Below are 26,725 nucleotides of genomic sequence, written 5' to 3' on the forward strand. Positions count from 1 at the left end.
CAACATCGCCCTAGCTCAAGCTCCGCCCTAGTCCCGGGCCTCTTCTGCCTGCCCACAAATCCGGCCCTGAGGTTAATAGCAGTTACTTCCTTATTTACAGGTAGAAAGCACAATCATTATGCATGTGAGATTAACATCAGGGCTGGTTCTAGCTACAATGGGGCCCTGGGCAAAAATTATTTTGGGGGCCCCCCAGCACAGCCCCACCTCCCACAGCAAACTTACCACCGAGCTGGCTGGGAGGTGGGTGGGGTTGTATGCCCTACAGCAACCTTTCTCAACCTTTCTACCCTGGAGAAACCCTGCAAATAACTTTGGGATATCAAGGAACCCCTGCAAACAATATTTTGATCTTGAGGAACCCCTGCATTTATTTTAGAGGAGGCATGGTCTTTAAAAGTATGTGTGGCTGTTTATTTCACTATGCCCTATTACAGTGCCACTCATTATACTGTCTCCTGACCCCCAATTTAGTGCTTCTTGTTGAAGTACCACCTATTATAATGTGCTCTATTATACTTCCCCCACGATGGGAAAAATTGCCAAGGAAAACCTGCAGAGTACTCAAGGAACCATGGGGTTCCAGGGACTCTTGTTGAGAAAGCCTGCCCTACAGGCTCTTGGGCAATTGGCCTCTTTGCCTCTATAGTAATGCTGGCTGTGGTTACCATCCATAATTTACTGATTTTATCTTCATATTCAGCTTTTTGTCAACAATAATAACTGAAGGCCCACAATAGTACACATTGCTGCAAATGGAAAAAGAGGAACACCCCATTCTGATCTTGATGTACCCTAAAAGTATTCCAGGCAGCAAACTGTTTAAACATTTGACAGGCCGGATTGGTCATATTCCACATTTCATATCACCCAGTTTCCAAGAATATAAAACCTGACGCCCAATCCTGCATGCTTCTCTAACCTAACAAAGTCCTCCACATACAATACTGCTTAGTCAGAACTTTCTCCTACAAGCTCCTACTGTCACGGAACAGCCGTGAGAAACGTGGGCGAATTGGAAGGATCCGCGCAGTCCAATTTCTGATCGCTTTCTGGCTAAATTCGTGCAGCCATTACAGGAATCAGAAATGACATTCCTGGGGTTTTTTTCTCTCTTTTTTTTCTCTTTCCCTCCTTCCACCAAAAGAACACTAGCCTGCTGCCGAGTGTCCCTGGCTTCAAGCTGTGCCGATGGCCCATCCATCAGGTATAGTTGATAAACACCATGACAGAAGCAATCTAGTTGAGGAAAAATCAGACACTCTGGCTCCTTTCCCCAGCAGGGGAGCCAACATGTGGCTTGCTCCTGCAGGCTTCAAAAGACCCATCACCTAGGGATGACCTGCTGTCAATCCCAGATGTAGATCATATTCCATAAACTGTTATATGTGTCATATTTTCTGTGTTGCCAGGCTGGCAGACCCTCCAAACTAACAGAGCATGTAGGGCCCTGTCTGGCGCTAGTTCTGAGAACATTTCAGAACATTCTGAGGTAAAGACTGCCAGTTAGGCAGTTCGAAAGTGCCCTGATGATTCCACAGGGGTCCCACCCCTCATGTTTGGTATCAGGCTGCTGGGTAAATCGAGGCAGACCTGAAAATATTAGTAAATCTGCCCTGACCTGTACGGTTCTGTGAGATAGAGCCCATATATGGTTAAGACATGATTTCTGGTCCCCAGGAAAAGGGGAGGACTCACCTCATGTTCTAAGGGGGTGTGTGGCCCCGCCCTCACTCCCTCCTACTGGATCAGGGGCATAAGAATGGCAGAGGAGACAAACTCAGTGTCCTCCACCCTGAAACATCATTCTGATCTCATCTGTGCCAGCTTGAGGATATGCTGGCATCCACCTGGTCTGAACTCTGAACTTTGATTGAAACCAAGAACTTTACAAGTTTTCCCACTAAAGGACATCTTTCCAGGAACTAAGTATTTTTCTCCCTTCTTTTATTTTTCATACTGGCTATTACTGTCTTAATAATTGTTGATTTTAATAATTGTCTGTATATATTAATTATTTATATTGCTTTCAATAAACCGACGCTATCGTCAGTTGTTGTTCTAGCTACCCTATTATTCAGCACACACAGAACTGATCCCAGGTCTCTGAAGAGACGCTACTATTGTTTGTTGTTGGCTAGACAGAATACAGCGTGTTTTAACCGTTTTTATTTGTAGATCTAGGCTCAGTCAACGGGCTCCTCTGTCCCATGGTAACAGAGGTGGTGGCAAATACCCTGAACTAGCGTTTAAAGTTGTAATTACCGTACCTCACAGGCTCCCTTCTGGTTTGTCTGCGGCCAATTCCCAACGGTTGCTGCGCATTGACTGCGACCAGAGTTCGCACGATCCGTGCGCTGGCACCGTTTGGAAGGCCATTTGTGGTCTGACCACTAGGGCTTCCTGTGACAATGTTTGGCAGCGGTTGGGACCTGTGTTGTGCTGAAAAGTATCTAAGATAGCGCTAGCGCTATCCAGAAACGAACTAATTCGTTGGTGTAGCTGGAAGGCAATATATTTTTTATATATACAGAGAGACTGTGTAGCCAGTACCCCTCCCCAAAAGTTTTATTTTATTTGGCATGGAAATGTCCGGGAACTACAAGAACATGTGCCTGTCAGACCTGCAAAATCTTTGCCAAGCGAGAGGCATTGACATCGGCCGCAGGAACCAACAGGACCTGGTAACGGACTTGTTTCAATGGGATACCCAGCAACTGAGGTAGACGCCGGCCCATCTGACCCAAATCGAGGGGAACCAGAGACTGAGAATCCTGACCGTACAGAGGTTGTGCATCCTGAGGGCCCTGCATTAACAGTTACGCAGGAGAATGTCAGTATGGACCCCAATCCCAGAGTTTCTGAAAGTACTCGCCCGGAACTGGCCAGTACTGGACTGTCCATGGGTGCTGACCCGGTAATGCAGCAGGCATTACGAAAGCTGATGGAGACTGACCTGGAAAAGTACATGCAGTACATGGAAGCATGAGAGGAACGGGAGCACCAAACTGCAGAACGCAAGGCTGCTGCTGCAGAACGCCACGCGGAGAGGGATGCCGCTGAGCGAGAACGGGAGCTAAACATGGCAAAAGTGCAAAAGGCCAGCCTGAGTTCTTCACCCAGCCTCCCTGCGGAAGGAGCTGCACCACCCGTAAGTGCAAAATTTAAATTCGCTAATATTGAGAAAGACACAGACATTGACTTGTTTTTGCGGTCTTTTGAAAAAGCCTGCCGTCAGTATCATCTGTCCCAAGGCCAGTGGGCCAGACATCTGACACCTTTGCTGCGCTACAAAGCGCTTGATGCTTTCGCAGAATTACCTGCGGAGGAAGATAATGATTATGCCGCTATAAAAGACGCTATCATTACTAAGTACCAGCTGACGCCAGAAGCCTATCGCAAAAAGTTCAGGGCCTGGCAGAAAAAGTCTTCTGATTCGTACTGAGATGTGGTCAGCGGCTTGCTCACCACACTCCGCCAGTGGACTCTAGGCCTCACCAAAGGGTCTTATGATGTCCTGGAGGACTTGATAGTCCTAGAACAATTTCTGAACATTTGCCCTGCTGATGTACGACAGTTTGTGCTGGAGCGCAAGCCTGCGTCAGCAACTGTCGCTGCAGACCTCGGTGAGACCTTTGCAACTACCCGGGTGTCTGATTCACGCAGAACTGTCCCATCCAGCTGGAGAGGAGGTCAGCCCAACACTCCGGCAGACTCTCCTGCCCCTGTGAGCCGTCAGCCACAGAGGCCACCCAGCACAGCTGCTGCACCCAGGCCTGCAGCGCCTGGAGAGGTCACCTGTCACTAGTACTGCCGCCAGCCCGGACACATGAAATTCAACTGTCCGGAGCGGAGACAGACACCACCAGCACCTGCATCATCTGTATCCCCTTTACCTCACCCACAGCAGAGGCAACTCACCAGCAAACCACAGCCTGGATCATCAGATTTTGTTCTGTTTGCCCGCGGAAAAGGAAATCCGCGACCGAACCGACCAGCAGCAACTTGTTAGAGTGAACGGCAAAGTTGTCACCGGATTCTGAGACACCGGAGCTGACATCACGTTAGTTCACTCACACCTTGTGCCAAAAGAGAGCATCAGCTCCAGCCGATCCCTTGCCCTTACTGGAGTAGAGGGCACCCTTTTTCACATAGCCCATGCGAGCGTGAAGCTCGACTGGGGGTTGGGAGTCCAAGAAAGGGTTGTTGGAGTTATGAAGGATCTCCCAGTCCCTGTGTTGCTGGGGACTGATTTGGGCAAGCTTGTGTCCTACTATGAACCTGCCACGACTGCCTTGTCGCTCACTGAAGGAGACGGACTCTCCACCCACCACCAGGTACTTTATACACTTGGGGGAGCACCAGGGGGAGGTGGGTTGAATGTGCCCAGTTCAAGGGTACCAGGTTCAATAGTGCCTGCTTTAAAGGCACCTGAGTTTGATGTACAAACTGTCTGTTGTGATGAAAATGTAACTGTACCTGTGTTTGATGTACAAATGGTCTGTAATGAAAATGTGTTTATGCCTGTCACTGTCATTAATGCATGCAATGATGATTTGAGTAATGCCAGTCTGTGCCATTCTGAAGGTATACCTGTGCTAGCAGTACCGCGCAGCGCTACTGCTCAGAACCCGAGCTCAGAACAGGTGGAGGGGGTTCCGGCCTCCTCCCCCTCCTCTGACTGCCGGGATGAGACCTTTCAGCCGCTGGCCTCCTGTGACATGAGCCAGTTGGCTGAAACTCACAGCAGCACTACAAAGGGACCCAAGCCTGGAGGTGCTCAGGCAGCAAGCCTCTGAGCCCCTCGCAGATGGGGCCGCTTTCAAGGTGTACTGGGAAGGTGGGAGACTGTACAGCGAGTCTGTACAGCCCCCTACAGGTAAGCCGCAGGCGAATACCAAATGGCTAGTGGTCCCGAGTGCATTCAGGGGACATGTGCTGAAATCCGCACATGATAATTCCCTGACAGGACACTCTGGTGTCCGCAAGACACTTGCCTGTATTCGGAGACAGTTTTATTGGCCCAGGATGAACAGGGATGTAGCAAACTACTGCAAAGCATGTGCCATCTGTCAGGAGCTGGGAAGGTCCAGGGATTCCCGCGGGGTTCCCTTAGGTCCACATCCACTTGGCAGGGAAGCCCTGCGTGGGCTGGCTGTTGACTTAACCAACCCACTGCCTGTTGACAGCAGTCCTGGCAGACGCCCCATCCGAACGCAGTGGCGCAACTGCCTTGTCCAGAACGGTCCATGTTGGGTCAAACCTGAGAGTAGCAGAACACGACCTGTCCAGGGGAAACGAGCCGCAGGCGCCAATGGGTTTCCTCACCGTTCCGGCAGCTTGAGACCCGTCAGCCAGGTTGGCCGGCATGAAGCGGGCCGCCGACACCGGAACACTGATGGGCTATCCCGGTGTCAGGGGGAACTAGACCCAACAGCGCCAATGGCTGCTACGGCGGATGTCTTGCTGGCAACCCCCCACACAGCGTCAGGAAAGGGAGGTGTCACGGAACAGCCGTGAGAAACGTGGGCGAATTGGAAGGATCCGCGCAGTCCAATTTCTGATCGCTTTCTGGCTAAATTCGTGCAGCCATTACAGGAATCAGAAATGACATTCCTGGGTTTTTTGTTTTTTTTTCTCTTTTTTTTCTCTTTCCCTCCTTCCACCAAAAGGACACTAGCCTGCTGCCGAGTGTCCCTGGCTTCAAGCTGTGCTGATGGCCCATCCATCAGGTATAGTTGATAAACACCATGACAGAAGCAATCTAGTTGAGGAAAAATCAGACACTCTGGCTCCTTTCCTCAGCAGGGGAGCCAACATGTGGCTTGCTCCTGCAGGCTTCAAAAGACCCATCACCTAGGGATGACCTGCTGTCAATCCCAGATGTAGATCATATTCCATAAACTGCTATATGTGTCATATTTTCTGTGTTGCCATGCTGGCAGACCCTCCAAACTAACAGAGCATGTAGGGCCCTGTCTGGCGCTGGTTCTGAGAACATTTCAGAACATTCTGAGGTAAAGACTGCCAGTTAGGCAGTTCAAAAGTGCCCTGATGATACCACAGGGGTCCCACCCCTCATGTTTGGTATCAGGTTGCTGGGTAAATCGAGGCAGACCTGAAAATATTAGTAAATCTGCCCTGACCTGTACGGTTCTGTGAGATAGAGCGCATATATGGTTAAGACATGATTTCTGGTCCCCAGGACAAGGGGAGGACTCATATCATGTTCTAAGGGGGTGTGTGGCCCCGCCCTCACTCCCTCCTACTGGATCAGAGGCATAAGAATGGCAGAGGAGACAAACTCAGTGTCCTCCACCCTGAAACATCATCCTGATCTCATCTGTGCCAGCTTGAGGATATGCTGGCATCCACCTAGTCTGAACTCTGAACTTTGATTGAAACCAAGAACTTTACAAGTTTTTCCACTAAAGGACATCTTTCCAGGAACTAAGTATTTTTCTCCCTTCTTTTATTTTTCATACTGGCTATTACTGTCTTAATAATTGTTGATTTTAATAATTGTCTGTATATATTAATTATTTATATTGCTTTCAATAAACCGACGCTATCGTCAGTTGTTGTTCTAGCTACCCTATTATTCAGCACACACAGAACTAATCCCAGGTCTCTGAAGAGACACTACTATTGTTTGTTGTTGGCTAGACAGAATACAGCGTGTTTTAACCATTTTTATTTGTAGATCTAGGCTCAGACAGTCAACGGGCTCCTCTGTCCCATGGTAACAGAGGTGGTGGCAGATACCCTGAACTAGTGTTTAAAGTTGTAATTACCGTACCTCACAGGCTCCCTTCTGGTTTGTCTGCGGCCAATTCCCAATGGTTCCTGCGCATTGACTGCGACCAGAGTTCGTACGATCCGTGCGCTGGCACCATTTGGAAGGCCATTTGTGGTCTGACCACTAGGGCTTCCTGTGACACCTACCATTTCATTAAACCCCCAAAAAACTCCTGAGGAAGGAGGGATTTGGGTTGCATAATGACCTGATTAATTGCATAAATTACGAGTGTTGGAAATTTTCCATAAATATCTTATATATTTTCATACTTACAAGCTAATATCTTTCGGATTACTCTTACCACTTCATGTTTCTAAAATACCCCGCATGCATGAGCATGAAATCAATAGACTTTTTCAGGTGTATTGCCCAGTTCCAAAGGATTCCATACTATCATGATTGTTGACCAATTACCAAAAAGAGCCCATTGCCTTCAAACTCCATAACCCATAGCAACTGCACAAATCTTTATCAAGAAAGTAAAACTTTATGGAATACCCACTCAAATCAGATGATGGTGTACAATTCCCTTGCAAGTTCTGGTGAGATCTTTGGTGGTGATTTGGAATGGTTGGCAACCATGAGGTGTATGCAGAATAATGCACATAAAGTATTATCGCATAATGAGTAGAGCATAACGCAATACTTTACATGTAATGTATTATTTTCTACTCATAACATAACACAGTTTCGCCCTTCACAGAAGTCGGGACCAAGATATGCGGAACCATTACCAACCAAGAAAACCAACAAACCAGTAACTTTGAAACTGAAGGATTCATCCAGGTTTTTTTTTACATTTTTCTAGATGCAAAGTAGAAGCCATTGTGCATTCCAAGCCAGCCAAATGTCTACAGTACTACTGTGTTAGCCTGTCATCCTCAGATGCTGAATAGCAGTTTTGGGTTAGATTTGAGAAGAAGATTCAGGCTCTCAGTTAAAGGATACAAGAGGTGACATGTGACATGATGAGATAGACATGGATATGTACAGTGCCTAGCACACAAATAACTATGCTGTGTCCCTTTTTTTCTTTCTCTGCCTGAAAAAGTTAAATATCAGGTATGTAAGTGGCTGACTCAGCCCTGACTCAGACAGGAAGTGACAAGTGTGACCCTCACTGATAAGAAATTCCGACTATAAAACACTTTCCTAGCAGAAAATGGCTTCTGAAAGCAGGAAAGAGATAAACAGGATCGATAGTTCATAGATTTTAGCTCTGGCATACTTCAATGAATGTGTAATTGAGCAAAAACAATAAAACAGTTAAAACTTAAAAAGTAGATTTAAACATATAATAAAACTGTGGTCCCACCAGGGCAATTTTCTTCTTTTGCCCACGGCTGGGCCCTTCCTACTATCCCCAGACTGAGAGATTTTGTCCAAAACGATGAGGTCAAAGATATTAATACCCTTAATCAAGTAGTGGCTTCTGGTAAATTCCCATTTTGGGCCTATCTCCAATTGTGCAGCTTCCTAAAAGACTTGAGGCATGTAGGCCTTTGACTCCCCTTGAGCAATCCTTGACACACCCTGGTCCACACAGACACACCATTTCATTAATTTATGATTTGCTGATTACTATGGGCATGCCGCTTACTCTTCCTTACCAGACAAAATGGGAAGAGGCGCTAGGGAGATCCCTATCAAACGAACAATGGCAATCCATCATTTCCCTGACCCACAAGTCTACTCTTAATGTTTCTACCCAAGAACAAGGCTTCAAAATCCTCATCTTTTGGTATAGAACTCTAGCTCTCCTTAGCAAATTTGCTCCAGCGATTTCGGATTCCTGTTGGAGATGTGCTGCTCCCAATTAGTGTTGTTCGGGTGATGTTCGAGTTCGGCCGAACACCTGATGGTGTTCGGCCAAACTGTTCGGCCATATGGCCGAACTAAGAGCGCATGGCCGAACGTTCCCCGAACGTTTGGCTAGCGCTGTGATTGGCCGAACGGGTCACGTGGTTTGGACCCGAACGCGCTCTGATTGGCCAAACGGGTCACGTGGTTCGGGTAAATAAATACCCGATCCACGTCATTTCTCCGCCATTTGTCTGTGGGTTTAGCTTTGGGTAGGCAGGGTAGTTCTCTCTCAAGCCAGGGTCCCCCCAGTCATTGTGTCGCTGCTGGGAACAGTAGTACACCGCTCACCCTGTATAGCATTGTGCTCTGTGTCGCTGCTGGGAATAGTAGTACACCTACCAATAATTCTTCATATACAGTTCATAGCAGTAATGATATATTCTCACCGGAACAATAGGCCAACCACTAACGATTAGCAATCACGTTTTTGGACCATGCTAGCACACAAACTCCTCCACTGATATAGGACTCCTCAGATGTGTGTATACATGTCGTATGAAAGAGAGACACAGCAATAGTGTGGTACCGTTTACAGAGCATACACTATCCAGCACCACCAGTGCTCCCACTCCACTCACGGGTCACCCTAAAGTGCCTCCACCAGCTATGCACTCAAGCCTCTACCAGATAATATGGCCGACCCTTCACAGACCAGCAGCTCTAGCTTGTTGTGATGACTTTCTCTTGTGTCAGCAAAGAAATGATCTAGGGCTCAAACAGGTGTACCATAGCGTAATTCCATTTAATAAAATATATTAAAAAGAGCAAGTGCACTTACAAACATCCAGTTAAAATGCGCATATAAAACAATCCTCGAGGTGATCCAGCGTCTGACCCGACTGGTTTCGTCACTTGGACTCATCAGGAGCTCCTGATGAGCTCCATCATGCTCCTGATGAGTCCAAGTGACGAAACTAGTCGGGCGGCGCTGTAGGAGCCGGTCAGATGCTGGATCACCTCGAGGATTGTTTTATATGCACATTTTAACTGGATGTTTGTAAGTGCACTTGCTCTTTTTAATATATTTTATTAAATGGAATTACGCTATGGTACACCTGTTTGAGCCCTAGATCATTTCTTTGCTGACACAAGAGAAAGTCATCACAAAAAGCTAGAGCTGCTGGTCTGTGAAGGGTCGGCCATATTATCTGGTGAGAGGCTTGAGTGCATAGCTGGTGGAGGCACTTTAGGGTGACCCGTGAGTGGAGTGGGAGCACTGGTGGTGCTGGATAGTGTATGCTCTGTAAACGGCATCACACTATTGCTGTGTCTCTCTTTCATATGACATGTATACACACATCTGAGGAGTCCTATATCAGTGGAGGAGTTCGTGTGCTGGCATGGTCCAAAAACGTGATTGCTAATCGTTAGTGGTTGGCCTATTGTTCCGGTGAGAATATATCATTACTGCTATGAACTGTATATGAAGAATTATTGGTTGGACTATTAACTGGATACCTGTGGATCACACCTATTGAGGGTGTTGTGGACTTTTTAAATGTGGAATCTTGTGTATTAATATGTAGGTTGTTGAGCGCTGTTTCCATAGAATAGAAATTTTGTACGTAGTGTGACACACACAATTGAAAAATAGCGATCCGACCAGACAGAGATTTATTAATATTTATTAATATTTAGAATATCTATTGAGGAGCGCACTGATCAAATATAGAATAGTAGTACACCGCTCACCCACCACTGTATAGCATTGTGTTTACTGCCACTCTGTGTCTCTGCTGGGAACAGTAGTACACCGCTCACCCGCCACTGTATAGCATTGTGCTCTGTGTCGCTGCTGGGAATAGTAGTACACCGCTCACCCACCACTGTATAGCATTGTGCTCTGTGTCGCTGCTGGGAATAGTAGTACACCGCTCACCCACCACTGTATAGCATTGTGTTTACTGCCACTCTGTGTCTCTGCTGGGAACAGTAGTACACCGCTCACCCACCACTGTATAGCATTGTGCTCTGTGTCGCTGCTGGGAACAGTAGTACACCGCTCACCCACCCACCACTGTATAGCATTGTGCTCTGTGTCGCTGCTGGGAATAGTAGTACACTGCTCACCCACCACTGTATAGCATTGTGCTCTGTGTCTCTGCTGGGAACAGTAGTACACCGCTCACCCACCACTGTATAGCATTGTGCGCTGTGTCCGTGCTGGGAACAGTAGTACACCGCTCACCCACCACCGGAGGCATCGTCACAGATCGGTGTATCCGCCTCTCCACAGAAAATGCAGACCGTCTGACTCAAATTAAAATGAATCAATCCTGGATTGGAAACGACTACACAACACTCCCGGACCCCAACCAAGTAACATGAACAATGAACATATGTGATGGGTTAACTTTACCGGTCCCTTTTCCTGGAACCACTCATCTGTATTACATTTATGACTGCATGCCGACAAAAAGCCAATTGCTATCCGCACGCTTCTTGTCCTCATGCAAGGCCTGGGTTGTTGTGTCTCAAAGCGTGGCCTTCTCCTCCTGCGCCGCCCTCCTCCTGTTCCATCACGTGTGCTGCTGCTGGGTTAGCGTTACCGGTCCCTTTTCCTGGAACCTCTCATCTGTATTACATTTATGACTGCATGCCGACAAAAAGCCAATTGCTATCCGCACGCTTCTTGTCCTCATGCAAGGCCTGGGTTGTTGTGTCTCAAAGCGTGGCCTTCTCCTCCTGCGCCGCCCTCCTCCTGTTCCATCACGTGTGCTGCTGCTGGGTTAGCGTTACCGGTCCCTTTTCCTGGAACCTCTCATCTGTATTACATTTATGACTGCATGCCGACAAAAAGCCAATTGCTATCCGCACGCTTCTTGTCCTCATGCAAGGCCTGAGTTGTTGTGTCTCAAAGCGTGGCTGTCACGGATGGTTGCGGGGCCGCAGGCGCGTCCTGTAACCACCCGTGAAGAAAAGCGATCGCACTCGATTCTCTGCATCGATTGCGCTTCAAATCGATACAATCTGGGTTGAGTGTGTAGGGGCAGCTGAAGTCTTTTTTTCAGCAGAGAGATAGCCCCAGCCCAACTGCTGGATGGCTCTTTTGATATGCTAATGAGCCTGGGCCCAGAGAGTCCCTGGCTTCAAGCTATGCTGATGGCCCATCCATCAGGTATAGACCATGACAGAAGCAATCTAGTTGGGAGGAAAGCCAGACCCTCTGGCTCCCTCCCAGCAGGGGAGCTGACACCTAGCTAGCTGCCCCAAACTTCAAAGAGCCTTTGCCTGGGAATGACCTGCTATCAATCCCAGGGGTATCTCATATTCCATAAACTGCTATGTGTATCATATTTTCTGTGTTGCCAGGCTGGCAGATCCTCCAAACTAACAGAGCATGCTTGGCCCTATCTGGCGCTGGTTCTGAAGAAATTTCAGACCATTCTGAGGGAAAGACTGCCGGTTAGGCAGTTCGAAAGTGCCCTGCTGATACCACAAGGGTCCCACCCCTCATGTTTGTTATCAGGCTGCTGGGTACATCGAGGCAGACCTGAAAATATTAGTAAATCTGCCCTGACCTGTACGGTTCTGTGAGATAGAGCCCATATATGGTTAAGGTATGATTTCTGGTTCCCAGGACAAGGGGAGGACTCATCTCATGTTCTAAGGGGGTGTGTGGGCCCGCCCTCACTCCCTCCTACTGAATCAGGGGCATAAGAATGGCAGAGGACCCAAACTCAGTGTCCTCCACCCTGAAACATCTTGAACTCATCTGTGCCAGCTTGAGGATATGCTGGCATCCACCTGGTCTGAACTCTGAACTTTGATTGAAACCAAGAACTTTACAAGTTTTCCCACTAAAGGACATCTTTCCAGGAACTAAGTATTTTTCTCCCTTCTTTTATTTTTTATACTGGCTATTACTGTTTTAATAATTGTTGATTTTAATAATTGTCTGTATATATTAATTATTTATATTGCTGTGAATAAAAGACTTCCTCCAAGTCATTCACTGTTCCGCTACCCTGCTTATCAGCACACACAGAACTGATCCCGGGTCTCTGAAGATACGCTACTGTTTGTTTGTTGTTGGCTAGACAGAATACCGTGTGTTTAACCGTTTTATTCGCAGGACTAGTCAGTCAGTAAATCGGGTCCACTGGCCCATACCAGTGGTGGTGGCAGATACCGTGGAATCGTGTGTATGTTGTAATTACCCGTGTCTCACGGGCTCCCTTCTGGGCTGTCTGCGGCTAATTCTTAACGGTTCCTGCGCATTGACTGCGACCAGAGTTCGCACGATCTGTGCGCTGGCACCATTTAGAAGGCTAAGTGCGGTCAGCCACTAGGGCTCCTGTGACAGTGGTAGGCAGCGGTATTTTTTATATATACAGAGAGACTGTGTAGCCAGTACCCCTCCCCAAAAGTTTTATTTTATTTGGCGTGGAAATGTCTGGGAACTACAAGAAAATGTACCTGGCGGACCTGCAAAATCTTTGCCAAGAGAGAGGCATTGATGTCGGCCGCAAGAGACAACAGGACCTGGTAGCGGAATTGTTTCAATGGGATACCCAGCAACTGCGGGAGCTGGATGTGTCTGCTGAGGTAGACGCTGACCCATCTGACTCAAGGCAAGGGGAACCAGAGGCTGAAGATCCTAGGCGTACAGAGGTTGAGCATCCTGCGGGCCCTGTTGCAACAGTTACGCCAGAGACTGTCAGTATGGACCCCAATCCCAGAGTTTCTGAAAGTACTCGCCTGGAATCGGCCAGTACTGGACTGTCTGTTTGTGCTGACCCGGTAATGCAGCAGGCATTACGAAAGCTGATGGAGACTGACCTGGAAAAGTACCTGCAGTACATGGCGGAGCAAAAGCGAGAGGCACGAGAGGAGAGGGATGCCGCTGAGCGAGAACGGGAGCGCCAACGACAGCATGAGCTAAACATGGCAAAAGTGCAACAAGCCAGCCGGAGTTCACCGCCCAGCCTCCCTGCTGAAGGAGCTGCACCACCCGCAAGTGCAAAATTTAAATTTGCTAATATTGAGAAAGACACAGACATTGACTTGTTTTTGCGATCTTTTGAAAAAGCATGTCGTCAGTATCGTCTGTCCCAAGACCAGTGGGCCAGACATCTGACACCTTTGCTGCGCTACAAAGCGCTTGATGCCTTCGCAGAATTGCCTGCGGAGAAGGATAATGATTATGCTGCTATAAAAGACGCTATCATTACTAAGTACCAGCTGACGCCAGAAGCCTATCGGAAGAAGTTCAGGGCCTGGCAGAAAAAGTCTTCTGATTCGTACCGAGATGTGGTCAGCAGCTTGCTCACCACACTCCGCCAGTGGACTCTAGGCCTCACCAAAGAGTCTTATGGCGTCCTGGAGGACTTGATAGTCCTCGAACAATTTCTGAACATTTGCCCTGCTGATGTACGACAGTTTGTGTTAGAACGCAGGCCGGCTTCAGCCACTGTCGCTGCAGACCTTGCTGAGACTTTTGCAACTACCCGGGTGGCTGATACCCGCAGAACTGTCCCATCCAGCTGGAGAGGAGGTCAGCCCAATACCTCGGCAGACTCTCCTGCCCCTGTGAGCCATCAGCCACAGAGGCCACCCAGCACAGCTTCTGCACCCAGGGCTGCAGCGCCTGGAGAGGTCACCTGTCACTACTGCCGCCAGCCCGGACACATGAAATTCGACTGTCCGGAGCGGAGACAGACACCACCAGCACCTGGATCATCTGCATCACCTGTACCTCACCCACAGCAGAGGCAACCCGCCAGCGAACCACAGCCTGGATCATCAGATTTTGTCCTGTTTGCCCGCGGAAAGGAAATCCGTGACCGAACCGACCAGCAGCAACTTGTTAGAGTGAACGGCAAAGTTGTCACCGGATTTCGAGACACCGGAGCTGACATCACGTTAGTTCACTCACACCTTGTGCCAAAGGAGAGCATCAGCCCCAGCCGATCCCTTGCCCTTACTGGAGTAGAGGGCACCCTTTTTCACATAGCCCACGCGAGAGTGAAGCTGGATTGGGGAGGAGGGGTCCACGAAAGGGTTGTTGGGGTTATGAAGGATCTCCCAGTCCCTGTGTTGCTGGGGACTGATTTGGGGCAAGCTTGTGTCCTACTATGAACCTGCCCCGACCGCCTTGTCGCTCACGGAAGGAGACGGACTCTCCACCCACCACCAGGTACTTTATACACTTGGGGGAGCACCAGGGGGAGGTGGGTTGAATGTGCCCAGTTCAAGGGTACCAGGTTCAATAGTGCCTGCTTCAAAGGCACCTGAGTTTGATGTACAGACTGTCTGTTGTGATGATGCTGTAACTGTACCTGAGTTTACTGTACAACCTGTCTGTAATGAAAAAATGTCTATACCTGTCAATGTCATTACTGGATGCAATGATGATTTGAGTAATGTCCGTCTGTGCCATTCTGACAGTGTACCTGTGCTAGCAGTACCGCGCAGCTGCACTGCTCAGAACCCGAGCTCAGAACAGGTGGAGGGGGTTCCGGCCTCCTCCCCCTCCTCTGACCGCAGGGATGAGACCTTTCAGCCGCTGGCCTCGTGTGACATGAGCCAGTTGGCTGAAACTGACAGCGCCGTATTCTCAGCCGCACTACAAGGTGACCCAAGCCTGGAGGTGCTCAGGCAGCAAGCCGCTGAGCCCCTCGCAGACGGGGCCGCTTTCAAGGTGTACTGGGAAGGTGGGAGACTGTACAGCGAGTCTGTACAGCCCCCTACAGGTAGATCCCACGTGAATACCAAATGGCTTGTGGTCCCGAGTGCGTTCAGGGGACATGTGCTGAAATGCGCACATGATAATTCCCTGACAGGACACTCTGGTGTCCGCAAGACACTTGCATGTATTCGGAGGCAGTTTTATTGGCCCAGGATGAACAGGGATGTAGCAAACCACTGCAAAGCATGTGCCGTCTGTCAGGAGCCAGGAAGGTCCAGGGATTCCCGCGGGGTTCCCTTAGGTCCACAGCCACTTCGCAGGGAACCCCTGCGTGGGCTGGCTGTTGACCTACCCAAACCACTGCCCGTTGTCAGCAGTCCCGGCAGACACCACGTCCGACTGCAGTGGCGCAAACGCCCTGTCCAGAACGGTCCACGTCGGGTCAACCCTGAGGGTAGCAGACCGCGACCGGTCCAGGGGAACCGAGCCACAGGCTCCAATAGGTTTTCCCGCCGCACCAGCAACCCGAGACCCGTCAGCCAGGTTGGCCGACACGCAGCGGGCAGCCGACCCCAGAACGCCAACGGGGAACTAGATCAGATCTCGCAGGTTAGCGGCAACGACACACATCTTGCTGATGCATGTCTATCTGCCTTCTCCCCAGGGGGGGCTGTCACGGACGGTTGCGGGGCCGCAGGCGCGTCCTGTAACCGCCCGTGAAGAAAAGCGATCGCACTCGATTCTCTGCATCGATTGCGCTTCAAATCGATACAATCTGGGTTGAGTGTGTAGGGGCAGCTGAAGTCTTTTTTTTAGCAGAGAGATAGCCCCAGCCCAACTGCTGGATGGCTCTTTTGATATGCTAATGAGCCTGGGCCCAGAGAGTCCCTGGCTTCAAGCTGTGCTGATGGCCCATCCATCAGGTATAGACCATGACAGAAGCAATCTAGTTGGGAGGAAAGCCAGACCCTCTGGCTCCCTCCCAGCAGGGGAGCTGACACCTAGCTAGCTGCCCCAAACTTCAAAGAGCCTTTGCCTGGGAATGACCTGCTATCAATCCCAGGGGTATCTCATATTCCATAAACTGCTATGTGTATCATATTTTCTGTGTTGCCAGGCTGGCAGACCCTCCAAACTAACAGAGCATGCTTGGCCCTATCTGGCGCTGGTTCTGAAGAAATTTCAGACCATTCTGAGGGAAAGACTGCCGGTTAGGCAGTTCAAAAGTGCCCTGCTGATACCACAAGGGTCCCACCCCTCATGTTTGGTATCAGGCTGCTGGGTACATCGAGGCAGACCTGAAAATATTAGTAAATCTGCCCTGACCTGTACGGTTCTGTGAGATAGAGCCCATATATGGTTAAGGTATGATTTCTGGTTCCCAGGACAAGGGGAGGACTCATCTCATGTTCTAAGGGGGTGTGTGGGCCCACCCTCACTCCCTCCTACTGAATCAGGGGCATAAGAATGGCAGAGGACCCAAACTCAGTGTCCTCCACCCTGAAACATCTTGAACTCATCTGTGCCAGCTTGAGGATATGCTGGCATCCACCTGGTCTGAACTCTGAACTTTGATTGAAACCAAGAACTTTACAAGTTTTCCCACTAAAGGACATCTTTCCAGGAACTAAGTATTTTTCTCCCTTCTTTTATTTTTTATACTGGCTATTACTGTTTTAATAATTGTTGATTTTAATAATTGTCTGTATATATTAATTATTTATATTGCTGTAAATAAAAGACTTCCTCCAAGTCATTCACTGTTCCGCTACCCTGCTTATCAGCACACACAGAACTGATCCCGGGTCTCTGAAGATACGCTACTGTTTGTTTGTTGTTGGCTAGACAGAATACCGTGTGTTTAACCGTTTTATTCGCAGGACTAGTCAGTCAGTAAATCGGGTCCACTGGCCCATACCAGTGGTGGTGGCAGATACCGTGGAATCGTGTGTACGTTGTAATTACCCGTGTCTCACGGGCTCCCTTCTGGGCTGTCTGCGGCTACTTCTTAACGGTTCCTGCGCATTGACTGCGACCAGAGTTCGCACGATCTGTGCGCTGGCACCGTTTAGAAGGCTAAGTGCGGTCAGCCACTAGGGCTCCTGTGACAGTGGCCTTCTCCTCCTGCGCTGCCCTCCTCCTGTTCCATGACGTGTGCTGCTGCTGGGTTAGCGTTACCGGTCCCTTTTCCTGGAACCTCTCATCTGTATTACATTTATGACTGCATGCCGACAAAAAGCCAATTGCTATCCGCACGCTTCTTGTCCTCATGCAAGGCCTGGGTTGTTGTGTCTCAAAGCGTGGCCTTCTCCTCCTGCGCCGCCCTCCTCCTGTTCCATCACGTGTGCTGCTGCTAGGTTAGCGTTACCGGTCCCTTTTCCTGGAACCTCTCATCTGTATTACACTTATGACTGCATGCCGTCAAAAAGCATGTTACCTGTGCAAAGAAAACAGACATTTCCCGCATTTAAAAGACAGTTTTCCCTTTGAAACTTTAAAATCGATTTTCTCAAAAACTGTAAGCTCTTTTTGCTAATTTTTTTCCCTCTTGTACCCACTCCCAAGGTGCACATACCCTGTAAATTTGGGGTATGTAGCATGTAAGGAGGCTTTACAAAGCACGAAAGTTCGGGTCCCCATTGACTTCCGTTATGTTCGGAGTTCGGCTCGAACACCCGAACATCGCGGCCATGTTCGGCCTGTTCGGCCCGAACCCGAACATCTAGATGTTCGCCCAACACTACTCCCAATGCAGACCTACTACACATTTTTTGGTCCTGCTCCCACTTGACTTCTTACTGGAAAGAGGTTCACAAATGGTCAGTGTCAATCTCTTTAATAAAAGTCCCCTTTTCTCCTGAAGCTTTATTGCTACATTGCTGCTCAATCTCACAGAGGTCATACAAAAAAACTGTCCTGGTCCACCTACTAAATGTCGCTAGGGCCTTAATTCCACTTCTCTGGAAAAAACATGAAGCTCCGTCCATAGTCCAATGGTGGGCAAGGGTAGATGGCATTGCCCAAATGGAAGAGATCATCCTCTCATCCCAAGATAGAGCTGATCAATTTATCCACACGTTGGCTTGCTGGTTTTTGTTTAAAGACTCGGAAGAGTATAAAAAGGTGATCGACAAACACCTATCTTAGGGCCTGGGATGCTATTCCTCCTTTACCTCTCTCTTTCCTGCCTCTTTCTACCTTCTTCTCCTTCTTACCTTCTTTCTCTTTTCTTTACAACTACCATCATGACCCTTGTTGACAAGAGTTTTCCTAAAGAAACGTTTTATTTAAATGTTTACTCACAATTCAGCTACCTGAATGGCTTGTTCTTGTTATCAGGACATTCCTGTCTTGCATATATCGCTTTCATCTAAATTTGCTTGTTATGATTACTACCTTTCTTATGTCAAGTATGTTGGTGTAATGTTCAATTTTTCATATTTTCAAAAAACCAATAAAAATTTGAATGTAAAAAAATAAAACTGTGGAATATCTTAAAACGTCATTATTAAGAGAAGGAAGATAGATACAATTTTTTATTTCATTCATTTATTATCGCCTCGGGTGTCCTTTAACTAGAGCCTAGGTTCTAAACAACTAGTACATGTATACCAGGGGTACGTCTGACAGGTTCAGGAGGTACTTACGCTTGTTGTAGTTAATTTAGTAGGCTTAATTGAGTATGAAAAACAGAGTTTTTCGCAAATGATAACTCCTATCTAAACAACAACACCAAATTACTGTAGTATTCTAGCTAATTAAAAACAATAGTAAATGCTTGGAAACAGTTTAGAAACAAGTACTGCATAATACTATTAAAAATATCTGTGACAAGGGGTATATAGCGTGTACGTGCTGTATTTAACTCGCAAATCAACCCCCTAATGTGCTATTTTTAGTTCTGGTTTTCTTTAATTTCCACAACAAAAAAACTTTGCCAGCGCAACCCTAGAGTTGTATCCAGCAGTGCCTACGGTCAACCATGGAGAACAACTGTAAATATTTTAAACAGAGCAACCTGCCTGTACCAACCAAAAAGTAATTATAAAGATCAGCTTCCACAAGATGTCAGCATTGCACTTAATACATCGGTTACACAGTTTGCCTTGTGCTTTATAGAGAAGCGTTTTTGTTGAACAGATTTCAGATCATCATAAGCAACAGTTAAACTGGCTGCGTAACCAAAATGGATTCAGGAATATGGATAGAGATTAAAAAAGGACCAATGTGAGTGACAGGAGGGATTAGTTGGAGCAGGGTGTATAAGATAATCAGAGCTGCACAGGGTTGTAGCCGATCTAAACGTATCCAGAAGTAGGGCCAGCGCTACCATATGCATACCCACCAACTTTTTGAGATAAGAAAGAAGGACACTTGAGCCACACCCCCTGCCACACCCCTAACCACGCAGCTGGTGCACCCCAAGTCACCCTGCCATAAAGATTTCATAAGAAAAATGTTGTTTTATACGTTAAACCACACTGGCCCTTTTTTTCCTGGTTCATTTTTTTTTTCAAATTAACTTTTGAAAACTAAAAATATATCAATTTAAAGGATGGGAATAAGGTGTAGAGTCAATGAAACATATTTTTCAGTAGATAAAATACATTTATTTACATAGATCTATACATCAGTCCTAACAGAGTGTCAAATGAGGAAGAAAGAGGGATAGAGGCATTGGGTTCCCAAACAGGGACTGTCCCTCCAGAAAAGGGACAGTTGGGAGCTATGCCATATGGGCAAAAGGGGCCCCAGCATCCAAAGAGGCACCCAAGTGCCCCCATCACCCCACTAAATTATATAGCTGAAGCACCCCAGTGCTACCATCCCCTCCCTCCCACATGTGCAGCGTTATGTACGCAGTGGGGATAGGCATGCATTCACCTTTTCCAAGATCCAGGTGCTGGAAGTGCCATCTGTCACCTCTGTAGTGTTGCTGCTCTGCACTTCCTGCTTCTCAGTTAGGGCTCTAGTGGCTGATGTGAGAAGCAGGAAGTGCAGAGCAGCAACACTAAAGAGGTGACAGATGGCACTTCCAGCACCTGGAACCAGGAGGAGAGTGAGCTGCTGCCTATCACCCACTATCCGTAAAGCTGGGGGGCTACTATTCTTTGGGGGTGGGGGAAGGAGAGGGGTCATTAGGGACACATCCTGCTGCAATACTGTTGGGGAGGGGTTATCTGGCTACAATGCTGGGGGTGGGGGGGGGGGATTGGGTCATCAGAGACATGTCTGACTTCTACACTGTGATGGAGGGGGAGGGTGGAGCATATCTGACTACTATACTAGAGGAAGGGGGGGTTGATAGTAGCACATCTGGCTAGTATACAGGGGGAGCACATCTGGCTACCAAACTGGGGGGAGGGGGATCATTAGGGGCACATCTGACTTCTATATTGGGGGGGGGGGGGAGGATGGGGGAGAACATCTGACTGCTATACCAGGGGGAAGGGGGTCAGTAGTGGCACATCTGGCTACTATACTGGGGGGAGGGGGAACAGATCTGGCTACTATACTGAGGGGGGTTATTAGTGGCACATCTGGATACTATAATAGGGGGAGGGAGGGGTGAGCACATCTGACTACTATACTGGGGGGAGGTTCGTTTGTGAAAACATCTGGCTACTGTACTGTATGGGGGCACATCTGGCTATCGTATAATACTGTGGCTTGTTTATTACCTATACTTGGTCAGGCAAGGGGGGAAGGGTGCACTTTTGACTCTCCGCCTCTAGCACAATTATGCGTGGGACAGGATTCTGGGCTACAGATAAGCATTGCCTGCTATGGGCGCCTGGTCCACCTTCCTGGCTCCTTCAATGCTGCTACGCATTGGCAGTGGGGCCCCCATGTTACTTTGCCCCAAGCCCCATTGTAGCTAGAACCGACCCTGTCCAGAAGTAAAGCCACCCCAGAAAAATGCTGTTTCAAGTCAAGTGGTCTTTTTATCAAACATCAAAAACTATGGTGTATAGTATGTGGCCGGAAGCAGCCGATACGCATGGTGAAGGCGTTCTCACTGACCACCATGCGCAGCCCGACCACACATCCTGCATGAAGCCTACCACAGAGCCTGGCGCCGGCTGACCGTGTGGGAGGACGTATCAAAGAAGGTTTGTGTGGCTGGAGAGTCTGCTGGCTGGCAACACACGTGTGCACACGTTTTTCATCAGAATTGCCTGACACCCAAGGACCCTATCTGTTCTGCCGAGTATGTGGACTACTCACAGGAGTGGAAGCTGCATGTCAAGAGACTGTCATGATCCTGAAACATTGGACGGAAGATGATTATAAACTTTCCTGAGTGGTGAGAGCCTCAGTGAGGCAGATTCTAGCTGGTTTACTGCATCTCTATGCTTCAAGCTTTACGAATCTATGCTTTGCCCTTGCCCTCTGCGACCTGCATGTGCTTTGGTGGCTAGCTAGCCCAGTGTGCAGAGGCGTATCTAAAGGGGTGCAGGCATGGCTCATGCCATGGGCGCCACAGCACCATGGGCACCATGTCTGCCCCAGTGCTACACCCCATGCCTCCCTGTCACTCAGAACTTAGATAAAATTCTTTTATCTGGAAAACATGGCTACTTAATTAATGTATGTAGGGCTCACTTGGCTTAGTGTAAAGAGGACAGAGAGGAAATAAGAGATATTTCCCAAAAAGTAACTTCAGAAATATCCTGAGCCAAAAAATACAGGCAACCATAACACATGTACACGATAGAGGATGCAGTTTTTAGAGGGAAAAGGGGCTCCGACCAAGGGTGGGGGGGGGGCGCAATTTCAGTGTTTGCCATAGTCTCTATATTACCCAGATACGCCCCTGCCAGGGTGGAACACTCATCCCCCTGCTTGGAACTCTGATTTATCTTAGCATGCTGAACTAACAACTAGTTCCCTACTATTTAGCAGATGTATGATGGGATCCCGGGTGTGACTGATGTGGTATAAGTGCAAGGTGCATGTGTGAGCCCAGCCGGCTGCACTTGTTACATCGGCAGTGAGCTATGATTTTAAAGTAACATTTGGTGACTATGCAGTGGTGTTTTATATGTTTGTTAATAAACTTTTTCTACTGAATGTGTAGCAGGGTCTGTCCTTATAGTTCTTTTTCCTAGTATGTGTGCAACTCGTGTTGAGTAAGGTGATGTACAGTATGTTTTGAGTGTGCCCTGGGGTGAATAGGATGGTGTGAGTCCTGAGAAAAACCTAAACTACCGTATGTCTCAGATATTTCAAATCTGCACTGATAATTTAATTTGCTTCGGGATAGTGTGTCCTCCTTACTCTCTACCTGTCCCAGAAGGCCAAAGAGTATATTATAGTATATGCACTTCAGTATGACAAGACATTTCTTCCATAATTACTTCAAGATATTACACTCACTTTATATTATACATCAGAGGATCAAAGGTGTTCATACTATTTCAGCTTGCGCGCTACTTTGAAAATTACACATTGAAATTGATCTAACAGGTAGAATCTACCTACAGGTGTAAGCCACAACTGCAGTGACTACACAGTGGCAGTCCAATAGTGATTACCACAAGCTGCCAGTCTGTTAAATGTATTTCATAGAGCCCTCCTCAGTAAGCCAGATAGAACAAAATAGATTCACAAAATCATGTCACAAACTCATGCTTACATGGTGTGTGCAGCAAAACTGTAATCATCAGCATCCCATAATGCTTCTAAATGTATTGCTCCCCTCCTTGCAGTATCATAATCCTCTACACTGCTGTTCAAAATTTCAGGACAGCTTATTTCACTAAGCTCATCTAAGTCAAAGAGAGAGTACAACTCGTACGTCACTCATGCGGGCTGTGTGGAATCTACCCAGAAGCACTTTGCGATCCACTGGTAGATTGCGACCTACCTAATGAGAGCACCCCTGTTATACATTATGACTGAATCCATGACAGGTCATGATGGGTATATTTTATATTTTTATATCTGGTGTTTGTTGTAATTTTGTAAAGTTTATTGTTTATATATTTTAATTCTGACACTGCTTTCTTACTTAAAGGAATACTATCACATATTTTTTTCAATTGACACAGGAATTGTTTGGGAAGTGCTGCTAAGTACTGGTGTATACATTTTAGTAGCAACTTCTTTGTTTACTGTTATCAAAATACATTCAAAGTTTACTGACGCCAAAACTGACGGCTGACTGAGCCATGAGGAGAGAGGAAATTCCCCTCACACTTGATCAGTTAACTCTATGTGTAGCTCTGTGTGTGACAGAGAAGAGAGCTCCCAACAGCTGCAGCTCATGTGTCCTGTGTTTCTGACTGACATGTCTGAAGAGAGCAGAGGAAATGTAACTAATTGTCACAGCTTTTTCATACTGTTTTTGCTTTCAGAGTTTGATATGTTTGATATTTGCTTTCTGTAGTCTGATATGCAACTCTGGCTGTGCATTGAAGCAGACACCCCCTTCTGCAATTGATTTGTCCCAATATAGCTAAATCCTACCCTCAATAAATTACAGCTTTTGCCTCTGATATTTAACATGAAAAGAAGGAAAATGTTTACACAGCTACTTAGACATTATTTGCACACTGCCATTTTAGAACACTTGGGTATCGATAATATTCCTTTAAAGTGGACCCAAATTAAAAATACAAGATTTCAGAAATAAAATCTATTTTCTAAATTATAATAATAAATAGCAGCCTTTTTTCAGCTGCATGATGACAGATATAAAATATTTTACATTTATTGGAGGAACCCTTCCCTTTCCTTTCAAATTGCCGGGACAAAATCCAGCAAACTGGTGCAGTAGATGGTGTCCAGCAATGGAGGAATTGCTAATGGCTGCCCGCAGTATAATCCTAGTAATGAAAAGAGAAGGGTGAAAAGCATGCACTGAAATGCTCATAGGTTTGAAAGCGTGTTTAGTGGTGCAACTAAAAATGTTTAATTAAAAAAATGTTTGGTTTGGGTCCGCTTTAAGGTTTTTTGTGAAATGAGTTCCAGGAGCTCCAAGGATTTTGGGGTGTATAGTTTGCTCAGGATTCTTCATGTTGGATATATACAGACACATTTATTGGTTCCTCTAAATTGCCCTTAGACTGTGATAAACACATTAAGACAATGAAGTACATCTGTAATGAGAGGGATATGGAGGCTGCCATATTTATTTATTTTAAACAGTACCAGTTGTCCAGGGTCTATTGCTATACCGAATCTAACAAAAGTTAGTATACCTCTCACTTTTTTTGTAAATATTTTACTATATCCTTTTACTGAAGATATGACACTTTGGTACAATGTAAAGTAGTCACTGTACAGCTTGCCACTGGCAACAAAAGTAAGTACACCCCTAAGTGAAGAATGTCAAAATTGTGCCCACATGTGACCACCATTATTTTCCAGTACTGCCTTAACTCTTTTGTGCTCGGGGGAGGGATGTTGCACTCACTTTTGTTTAAAGGCGGTTTAGACATTAATGGCTGTGTGTTGAGTTATTTTGATGGGACAGCAAGTTTACGCTGTTATACAAGCTGTACACTGACTACTTTGAATTGTAGCAAAGTATCATCATACCTTCATTGTTGTCCCATGATAAAATATTTACAAAAATGTGAAAGGGGCACTCACTTTTGTGAGATACTGGTAAGTACTGGAGGCACAGGATCAGCAGGATAGCCAGGCAATCTGCATTTTTAAAAACCAGAAGAAGAGAACAAAAACCAGTATATGCTGCTCAAAAACTGCACTTTATTGTAGATATATTTAATAAAAAGGCACACACATGTATAATCAAAATATGTCCTGACATATTTTGATTATACATGTGTGTGCCTTTTTATTAAATATATCTACAATAAAGTGCAGTTTTTGAGCAGCATATACTGGTTTTTGTTCTCTTCTTCTGGTTTTTCATAATTGTTACCAGTGCTGGTACCTGCATATAAGGCTACACCTCTTATTATTCATATTAGTTTTGTTTTTGTAATCTGCATTTTTAAAAGCAGGTAAATATGTCAGCCTATGTCAGCCCATATTCCATGTTAAATTAGTAAGGATGATCTGTATCTCAAGATACCACAACAATATTTTTGCAGTTCAAAAAATTATTTTTTTTGCACAATGAAGAATGAACAATGTATGAAGAATGAACAATTCTGATACCTTGAATTAATTTAAAGAGACTCTGTAACAACAAAAACCTCCCCTGGGGGGTACTCACCTCGGGTGGGGGAAGCCTCCGGATCCTAATGAGGCTTCCCACGCCGTCCTCTGTCCCACGGGGGTCTCGCTGCAGCCCTCCGAACAGCCGGCGACAGAGCCGACTGTAGCTTCAATATTTACCTTTGCTGCCTCCAGCGGGGGCGCTGTGGCGACTTTCGGCACGGAAATAGACGGAAATACCCGATCTCCGTTGGGTCCGCTCTACTGCGCAGGTGCCGGAAACTTGCGCCTGCGCAGTAGAGCAGACCCGACGGCGATCGGGTATTTCCGCCTACTTCGGCGCCGACAGCCATCAGAGCGCCTGCGCAGGAGCCAGGAAGGTAAATATTGCATCATGGCTGTACGGAGGGCTACAGCGAGACCCCCGAGGGACGCAGGACGGCGTGGGAAGCCTCATTAGGATCCTGAGGCTTCCCCCACCCGAGGTGAGTACCCCCCAGGGGCCGTTTTGTCGTTACAGTTCCTCTTTAAAGGAAAAACGCTTTAGTAATTTTCTGTGCAATAAAAATCTCAATAGTGTTTTGAAATGCAAAAATATTGTAGTAACATGAGATACAGATCATCCTTACTAATTTAACAAGTGTTTCAATACAAGTGAAATAGACTGTGATGCTGAGGATAATGTTTTTGTCATTCCAATTGAAAGGACTTTATCCCAATTGATATTTATCATTGAGCTTCCATTGAGCTTTAAGCTTTTTACTCAACTGAGCCTTTATATTATTCTATATAGAGAGCTGACAGAGGAACAAGGAACCAACCCCTGTGAGTGATTAGAACAGCCGGGGACAGGGGTTAGGCGAACTTACATTACCCCCATTGCTGTCCATTGTGACCACATAAAGTCAGATCGGGCCTTTTGCCACAGTTAACCTCCTCTCACCTTTGAGTAATCACTTTCTTAGCTTACCATGTAATAACTTTCTTTTTCCAGAAATAATAACTTAGTGGTAAGCATACATTTCTTTAAGCAACTGTTCAAACAGACTTATGGATTTTATCAGCAACATGATACAATTCCCCAGGTTACCAGCAGGTTGTGAAATAAGTTTTTTTTATCTTTCGATAATTTTCTACACATTCCTGCAGCGATTACTCTTGCTCTAGAACTGACTGGTTTGCAATATAATGCCTAAGAATTTAACCCTTAAATGCCACACACTGAAAACAGTTGGTGTATTCCACCTTTAGCTGGTTTCTGTTAAAGCTGTTTATCGGTCTTATTATTTGTGCCAGTT

The sequence above is a fragment of the Hyperolius riggenbachi genome, chromosome 2, assembly GCF_040937935.1.
Source record: "Hyperolius riggenbachi isolate aHypRig1 chromosome 2, aHypRig1.pri, whole genome shotgun sequence".
Lineage (NCBI taxonomy): Eukaryota > Metazoa > Chordata > Amphibia > Anura > Hyperoliidae > Hyperolius > Hyperolius riggenbachi.